This window comes from Triticum dicoccoides, chromosome 3A, assembly GCF_002162155.2.
Source record: "Triticum dicoccoides isolate Atlit2015 ecotype Zavitan chromosome 3A, WEW_v2.0, whole genome shotgun sequence".
NCBI lineage: Eukaryota > Viridiplantae > Streptophyta > Magnoliopsida > Poales > Poaceae > Triticum > Triticum dicoccoides.
The window spans coordinates 197,472,204-197,481,750 of record NC_041384.1 but is presented as its reverse complement, the minus strand read 5'-3'; positions in this window follow the sequence as shown (position 1 = coordinate 197,481,750).

The window sequence follows — 9,547 nt, the reverse complement described above, 5'->3', positions numbered from 1 at the left end:
AAACAGCTCTGAAAGAGATTTCAACCGAGTTGAATGGGTTAAAGGGCCGGGTGTCTCAAATGGTAGCTACTATCTTTGGTAAGTTGTCTGACTTTAATTTTTGTGTGCTTTTTGCCGATCCGGAGCATAATCCGCTAACTGACTTTGCGTGTAAAATTTATGCAGGTCCTCGAAGCAAAAATCTAAGCCAAGACCCGTTGATTAAACTGAAGGCAGTATATACTTTGGTTGAACAACTGTATACTGGCGCACAGCAGGCTCTGGTCGCCATCTCTCCTGCTAATGAAGGACCTAACCGGCTCAGTGATGTCCTGGAGAAACTGTCCATCCTTCCTGCCAGGTTTCAAGAAGTAAAACGCTCCTGCACGTGAGCCAGAGCTTTGACTGCCCTGAGCCGCTCCAAGGCTTCGGTGCCAGACCTAGACCCGGCGGACGTGGCCAGAGGCTATCCCACCGTGAAGGAAGACGGATCTCCTTTTGATCAGGATGACTTCATGGCTTACATGCGCGGAGTCCGGCCTCAGGCAACTACCCTTGGAGATGATACCAATGTTGATAAATACCAGCCGGGTTTTGATAGTGAGAATAAGAAGATGGCCACTCCCTCATACAAGGTAAGAAATTTGATCCCACCAGTGAGAGAAGACACATTTGCCCCAGAAGTTGACTTGGTTGGCCTGATCGATGACGAAGCCGAATTTGTCGCCGTGAATGGTTTTGATTGGTCAAAACCCAACTTCCAGCCAACAGAAGGTGGTGAACCGGCAAGGGAGGAAAAATGATCATCTTCATGGGCTTATTGATGGAGTCCTGGATTAGGGGGTCTCCGGACAGCCGGACTATATCCTTTGTCCGGACTGTTGGACTATGAAGATACGAGATTGAAGACTTCGTCCCGTGTCCGGATGGGACTCTACTTGGCGTGGAAGGCAAGCTAGGCAATACAGATATGTATATCTCCTCCTTTGTAACCGACCTTGTGTAACCCTAGCCCCTTCCGGTGTCTATATAAACCGGAGGGTTTTAGTCCGTAGGACAACATACAATCATACCATAGGCTAGCTATTAGGGTTTAGCCTCTCCGATCTCGTGGTAGATCAACTCTTGTACTACTCATATTATCAAGAATAAATCAAGCAGGACGTAGGGTTTTACCTCCATCAAGAGGGCCCGAACCTGGGTAAAACATCGTGTCCCCTGCCTCCTATTACCATCCGCCTTAGACGCACAGTTCGGGACCCCCTACCCGAGATCCGCCGGTTTTGACACGGATATTGGTCCTTTCATTGAGAGTTCCTCTGTGTCGTCATCATTAGGCTTGATGGCTCCTTCAATCATCGATAGTGATGCAGTTCAAGGTGAGACTTTTCTCCCAGACAGATCTTTGTGTTCAGCGGCTTCGCACTGCGGGCCAACTCGCTTGGCCATCTGGAGCAGATCGAGAGTTACGCCCCTGGCCACCAGGTCAGGTTTGGAAGCTTAAACTACACGGCCGATATCCGCGGAGACTTGATCTTCGACGGATTCAAGCCCCTTCCTAGTGCACCACGTGGTCACAATGAGCATGATTTAGCTCTGCCATCGGACAGTGTTCAGGAGATCATGCCGCAACCGCTCCGACCCTCAATTCGGAGCCAGTTGCACCATCCATGGACGGGTGGATAGACCCTACCACAGAGGCCGCACTCTCATCGGCGATCGAGCCGAGTATCGACCTTACCCTTCACGGGAGCCGTGACGCCGAACTACCGGATTTTTCCCCGGCCACGGACTCTGAACCGCCTGCGCCCGTACCTATCGGATCCGACTGGGCGCCAATCATGGAGTTTACCTCCACGGATATTTTTCAGCACTCGCCCTTCGGCGACATACTGAACTCATTAAGGTCTCTCTCCTTATCAGGAGAGTCCTGGCCGAACTATGTCTGGCAGGATTGGGATGCGGATGACGAAGAAATTTGCCGCCCACCCACCACCCACTTAGTAGCCACTATCGACGATTTGACCGACATGCTCGACTTCGACTCCGAAGACATCAACGGCATGGACAACGATGCAGGAGGCGAACAAGAACCACTGCCCACAGGGCACTGGACAGCCACCTCGGCATATGACATATATATGGTGGACACACCCAAAGAAGGCAATGGCGACGGAACAGCGGAGGATGACCCCTCCAAGAAGCAACCCAAGCGCCGATGTCAGCGGCGCCGCTCTAAGTCTCGCCAAAGCAAAAGCGGTGACATCGACACAGGAGATAATAGCACTTCGGACAGTGCCGAAGACGAAAACAATCCCCTCCACCAAGATTTAGGGCAGGAGGATTGTCGGGTGGTTGGTGCGACATATGCCAATGGGTGGCTTATCATTGTGGGAGCCAATAAAACATCGCCGGTGCCTAGAAACGGGATAAGGCGAAGACATGCACGCCGGCGGATCTTACCCAGCTTCAGGGCTCTCATGGAGATAACACCCCTACTGCTTCTCTACGAGGTCTCGGCATGGTCACTAGATCAACAAGTAGCTACAAGAGGCTCCTTGAGCTGTTCGGTGAAAGGATGAAGAAGGGCAAGGCTAGCCCGCCTCTCCTCTCGATGTGGTGTCTAAAACTACTGAAAAAGATCCCCCTGCATGGGTGCCCTGGGGGGTTTATATAGGCCTACCCCCCAGGGGTACAATGGTAATCCGGCTGGGCGTGGGCCCCAGCCGTCTGTGTCTACACTCGCCGGCTTCTCCGCCGACCGATGGGGCCCGCCGACTGGTGGACCCTGCCGGCTACCGGCCTTCTGGTCGATAGGCCGGTCCCACCGCTCGAGGATCTTGTCGGAGGCTTGTTACTGTGGCCTCGCCTTTGGTGACGAGGGCTTTGTCGTGGTAAGCATGGCTACAGTGCTGTCGCCGGGAGGCTTATCACTGTAGCCTTACCTCGTCTTATCTCCTTAATGAGGCGCCGCCTTCGAAGGAGTGAACTAGCCGGCTATTGGGAGTGGGCCATACCCCAGGCCAACTGGGGGAGGCCTGGCCGCCTTTAGGCGTCTCCCTGACGGAGGGGGCCCGCCACCCATGGGTCGTACTGACGGGTGATGGCCGCCGTGGGTGATATCATGGTCAACATGGCAACAGTGCCACGTCGGACGGGTGATGGCCGCCCCGTACGGCGCACTGTGGTCATGCGCGTTCCGGGATTCAGGGGTGGCAGGCTTCACTGTAGCCATGCCCCGTGTCATCACCGTTATGTGGGTGCAGACTCTAAGGGCACGATCTTGGCCACCTACTGGAGGGGGGCCGGCTTCTTGGAGTCGGCCTTCTCACGGCCGGCTTCTTGGAGCTGGCCCTCTCATGGTTTTCTTTACGAGGTTTTTAGGGCCAGGCCACCTTCGTGAAGCCGACCGGAGAGGTAGCCAGCTGGGGGAAGGCGGCCCCACGTCTTGGATGCTTGAAGGCTCGATCGGCCTATAATTTTTCTGAAGAGCCAGGGGGAGCCGGCTAGGCTACCCATGGTCATTTACTCCGACAGTAGTCCCCGAAACTGGTTGGGCTCCGAGGTAGAAAAAAGACGAGAAGCTCTATCAGCTTCCTATCTTGAGGAGCCGGAAACTGGGAGCCGACTTTGATCAGGTGCACCGTCTTCTGGAGGTTTCCAAGCTTGAAAGCGGGAACCAGGCGGCGCGTGAGTCAGGCTGCGAGCTGACCGCTCGTCGCCTGCGCGCCATGTGGCACCCTACGACTGGGAGGGCCTGCCAGCCCACGCGCGCGACAGGACACTGCCACAGTCCGGGGCCCGCCAACCACCGGGCCTCGGTCCACGCACGGATCTTCTGCGGCCCGGATGGAATGCACACCACCCAGTGGCGGTTACCGCTCATCGTGAAGGCGCAATAATCGCGGGGCGTGGGGGAGTGGGCGCAGTTAATCCCACGTCCCCCATGCCTTGCCTCCTCGGCTTCGCCGCACGAGGCTATAAGTAGGGGAGAGGAGGGGAGCGGCAGACGCTCGCACGCTCGCCCTCGCTCTGCCCCTTCCTTCTTCCTCTTTCTCCTCTCCATCGCCATAGCTACCCGCCACCGCTCGGCTTTCCCGCCAATCTTCTTGGCTCGCCATTGCTCAGCCACAACAGGGTCACGCGCTCCCCGCGGCCGCGCCTTTCTCGTCGCCGTGCCGTCCTCATGGCGCTATCGAGCTCCTGGGATGACTCCAACGTCCATGAAGACCACGTCGAGTTCCTCCGCCAGACGCGGCGGCTGCCTAGTGCGAATTACATGCGGGTCCGTCTCGCGCTGGAGACGGAGATCTCACCGGCGCCGGAGGAGGGCGAGCAGGTAATCTTCCGCTCGCACTGCCTGTCCGGCTTCGGCCTGCCGGCGAGTGGGTTCTTCCGCTCCTTCCTCGAGTTTTATTATCTCTAGTCGCATCACCTCACTCCAAATGCGGTGATGCTGCTGTCGGCCTTCGTCGCCCTATGCCAGGGTTTTCTTGGCGTCCTCCCCACACTCGAACTCTGGGGGGAATTCTTCCAGTGCAAGCTTGGCACCGTCGTCGCGGGCGTGCCCGCCCCATGCGGTGCCTTCATCGCCATGCGGAGGACGAGCGACAACAATCCGTTTCCGCCCATCCCGCTGATCCAGCCGGTGAAGTTCTAGCAAAAATCTTACTTCTACGTGAAGAACGTCGCTCCACAAGGCGACATCGTCAATCTACCAGCTTACATAGCCGGCCCGCCGGCTGGGGGGCAGCCCTCATGGTCCTACCGGGCCAGGTCGCTGTCTCAGGGTGGGGCCGCCGCCATTGCACGTCTCCAGGTGATGATCCAGTCGGAGGGCCTAACCGGGGCCGACCTGGTGCCCGTCTTCGTGGAGCGCCGGGTGCTCCCGGTCCAGGGCCGACCTCACATGATCTGCCAGATGAGCGGCCGCTTCGACCCGTGCCGGCTAAGCACCAAGGAGATGCCTCATGCCAAGGTGTCTTACATGGTAAACTATATTTCCAACTGCAAGCTCACCGAGGAGTGCTAGTACGGCAAGGAGCCGTACTCTCGCGCCAATCCTCCGCCTGCGGTAAGTTTCTCTTCTTTTCTTCTTTCCCTGTTGTCGGGTTCGCGATGGCCGACTCCTGACCAGTCGGCTTGTTTTCAGCAGAACCCCATGCTTCCGCCGGCAACTAGGGCTGCAGGGGTGGAACGCCAGTTCCTCCTCGACCGCGCGGTGGATGATGTTGACAACCCGGACCTGGGGGCGGCCACCATGGGAGACGACGTCGTAGGGGGAGGTGGCGAGGTAGGCAGCTCTAGGCTCGGGGCCGCCTTCAAGGACTGGACGGATGATGATGAGGTCGAAGTCATTCCGCGCCGCCGACCGGCACCCGATCATCAAGGCGCGGGCCCATCTGCTGTGTCGGCTGCTCATGGTGGCGCGCAGAAACGCCGGGCCACGTCGACCCACTTCGGCAGTCGGCCAAAGAATCCCAAGAGTACCGCAGTGGCAACCAAGCAGAACGAAGCAGCCGCGAAGCCAGCCCGCTTCCGCAAGGTGGTGAAGCAGCCACAGGCGGTTTTAGTGTAAGTGTCATTTTTCTTACGCCTTTCTTTTTCTTCTTTGGTTGATATTCTTGTAAGCCCTCTTCTTGACTTATCAAATAGGGCCCCGCTTTCTCTCGGGCAGGCCTCTGCTGCCTCCATAGTCGGAGCCGCGGGAGGGTCTTCAAGCTCCCGTCGTGTGGATCCCCGTGCCGATCTCCTAGAGGCGACAGAGCGAAACACGTGGGAGGCGCGGGAGGAGCGGGAGGCGGAGGAGAGGAGGGCGGTTCGGGAGGTCAGGAAGAAGTCGGCGGAGGCGCGAGCCAACACCGCTGCCAAGGCCCAGGCGGAGGCCGCGACCGCGGAGAGGGAGGCGGAGGCCCTGCAAAACCAGCCTCCACAGCTTGTCACCCCCCTTCGCGCCGGGGCTCCCGACATCCCAGTGCCCTCGACGGAGGAGGCCGGCCGTGGCCGGCCGGCGATGGAGAAGGAGGTGGAACCAATGCCGCCGACTGGAAAGGGCCAAGGTGGCCGGCCTGACGTGCCGGCCGTGCAGCCGGCTGGAGGTGAGCCGACTGTGGGGGCTGACCTTGTGGTCTTGTCGCCGTCTCGTCGGTGCGTGGGGAAAGCGGCTTGAGCGCCGGAGCCGCAAAAAGCTGCGGGCGCCAGCTCGTCGGCCCAGGACCCGGAGGCGGTCGGCGACAGCTCGTCCGGGTGGACGCCGGGCGGTGGGACGACCGTGCTGAACGTGGCGGCGCAGGACATCGGGAGCCAGCTTCAGGCCCAGGCCAGCAACCAGGACGTCGGCTCAAGAGTTTCTCGCGACTCGAACAGTTATTCGGGTGAGTCCTCCCGTCTTTTGTTGATTGCTCCTGATTTCTTCCGTGGGGGCGCGTCAGCGCACCCACTCGGTGTAGTCCCCAAGTTCCGAGTCGGCTGCTGAGCAGGCGGCTTGGAACTTCTTAGTAGACTTTGATTGTCGTCTTGTTCTTACTCGCATCTCTTGTCTTATCTGCAGGAGTACCACAACCTCCGCGCAGCTGCTTTCAACTCCCAGGCCCAGGAGTTGGACCAGAAGGCCGCTGACCTGACCGAGAGCCGGAGTAAGTGCTTCATCTTTTATCTCAAGTGGGGGCGCGTCAGCGCACCCACTGGGTGTAGTCCCCGAGATTCGGGCCAACTGCTGAGCAGTCGGGTCGGATATTTTCCTGACGACTTCTTTCTTCATATCTGCAGGGGCCAATGCTGACTTGAGGGACCAGCTAAGCAAAGCCTAGTCCGCCCTTCGCGCCAAGGAGGCCGAGTGCGCCGCCCTGGCTCAGGAGCGCGATCGCCTGGCCACGAAACTGGCTGACCAGGAGGAGAGCCACAAGGCGTCCCTGACGGCGGTGCAGGACAGCGAGGCTGCCCTTAAAGCCGAATATGAAACCGAGGCGGCGAACTGGGCCATGGCAAGGCAGGTGCTGAGTCAAGGCTACAGCCGGGTGGAAGACTTAATCGATGGTAGGCCGCCTTCTTCTTTGTTTCTTTGCCTGCCTCCTGCCATCTGGTTCGTCTTTTGATTTTGTGCTACTGCTTTCTTCTTTGTGCAGATTACTTTCCCGGTTACTCTGCTGCCGCTACCCAAGCCATCGAGGCCTATCGCGACGCGCGACAGCAGGCAGGGGCCGAGATCACACCGGGTGCCAGCCGGTCACTTGAGGCGCAGCTTCTGGTGCTTCAAACCCGCCTGCAGCCGGCCCACCGCATGCTCCGCCGTCTTTAGCGCGCCGGGGCGCAAGTGCTAGCCACCCTCTGGCCCGGCAAGGCGGTTCCGCGCACCCAAAGTCGGACTGCCGACTGGCTGGAGGTCGCAGTCGGCCGCTTCGAGGCTTGGAGGGCGTCGGTGGCCCAGTCCGGCGCTGGGCGGGCACTGGAATTCGTCCGAGCTTGGTATCCTGGGCTAAACTTGGACCAGCTGAGCACCTCGCGGCATGATGCCGACGAGGAGCTAGAGGCGGTGCGGCCGGCTATCGTCTAGCGCGCCTCGGCGATCGCCGAGTACACCGACACCAGCGCCTTTTCCCCTAAGGTGGATGATGTCGGCGTTGCTCAGCCGGAGGAGCGGGGTTTGGGAAGAAATCGGAAGAAGGTGAGGACTTGGCGGAGGAGATTGCTTCCAGCGATGAGGGCGAAGGGGAAGAGGGAGAGGATGGTGAAGGCGTTGTGCCAGACAGCGAAGCGACCAGCCCGCCTCAGCCTGATCGTGCCTCCAGCAACGAGGCGCGTGCAAGCGCGCCGCCTGCAAGAGGTGATGATCATGCCGAGATTCGCCAGCCGGTCACTCCTCCAGCCGACACTGCTGTCTCCACCAACCTGACCAACTCGCCCGTCGTTCCATTGGCCTGATCCGCCATCCTTGCTTTCCTGCTTGTTACTCTTTTGAACAACTTTTATTAAATTTGTGTAGTTCCACCCACTGGGGTGTATTCAAACTATGTTGAATGCTGGCCTTTTGAAGGTCTTTTGTGTAAATATAATTATGCATGTGTTTGGCTTCCGTTCATGTTTGCTTTTCATCCTTTTGGCTTTTTCCTTTGCCGGCTTCCCTTGGCCACCGCCTTCCTAGCCGGACAGCTGCTCTGCAGTCTGTGGCTGGAGAAGGACTTGGTCGTTTTGGGAAGACAAGTACTCGAGCTTTCTTAGATTGCAGCAAGGAGAACGGGAAACCGGCCAACCGGCTGCTCTGGTAGCCGGTTGGCGGGGCGGGAGGCCGACTCGCGTTATATAAGTTCGTTAGTCCTTAGCTGTTTTTCGTGTGGGCATCCTTTCCTGCCCTTGGCTCTTGCCAGTCGGACAGTCGATTCTTCGAGCTGCGACTTTTGACAAGAGGGGGCTTGGGTGCCGGCACACTACTTGTCTAACTGCAGGCAGAACTTTAGATATAACTCGAGGCGGCGAGTCCCCGGGCCGACTGGTCGAACCCGGTGCCGGACGAAAAAGAAAATGTAGTAACATAATCATATGCGTGATACTCATCATTCATAGATAAAAGAGGGTAGTCCCCGAGTGCTCCTCGGGGGACCCTTTTTCTCGTACTTAGTACAAAAGGTAGCATGCTACATACTGCTTTTTAACTGTAAAATCTTCGGAGCAGATTGGCGTTCCATGGTCGTTCCGACTCCTTGCCGGAATCATCTCTCTTGCGTGTCTTCGGCTTCTGCGCGTCGATTAAGTAGTAGGAGTCATTGCCTAAAGCTCTGCTGATGACGAAGGGGCCCTCCCAAGGGGCCGAGAGCTTGTGCTGGCCAGCTATTCGCTGGATCAGCCGGAGCACAAGATCGCCCTCTTGGAAGGATCTTGGCTTGACCTTCCGGCTATGGTAGAGGCGCAGACCTTGTTGATAGATGGCTAACCGGCTGAGGGCTAACACCCGGCCTTCTTCTAGCAGGTCGACGCCGTCTTCTCATGCTTCCTTGGCCTCCGCCTCCGTGTACATGGTGACCCGAGGTGAGTCGAACTCGATGTCAGTTGGGATGACAGCCTCGGCACCATATACAAGGAAGAAAGGGGTGAAGCCGGTTGACTTGTTTGGGGTAGTGCGCAAACTCTAGAGGACGGCCGGCAGCTCGTCGAGCCAACAGCCGGCCGAATGCTCCAGTGGCATGACCAGTCAGGGCTTGATGCCGGAGAGGATGCGGCCGTTTGCTCGCTCGACCTGGCCGTTTGACTGGGGGTGGGCAACGGACGCTAGGTCCAGCCGGATGCCTTGTGTTGCGCAGAAGCATGCCAGTGCTCCCTTGGCAAATTTATGCCATTGTCGGTGATGATGCTATGCGGCACACCGTACCGGGTTGTAATATCTGCGATGAATGTCACGGCAGTCGGCCCATTCAGCTTCTTGATCGGCTTTGCTTCAATCCACTTGGTAAATTTGTCCACAGCGACGAGTAGATGTGTCATGCCGCTGCGTGCCGTCTTGAATGGGCCCACCATGTCCAGCCCCCAGACAGCAAAAGGCCAGGTGAGGGGGATGGTCTTGAGTGCAGAAGCCGGC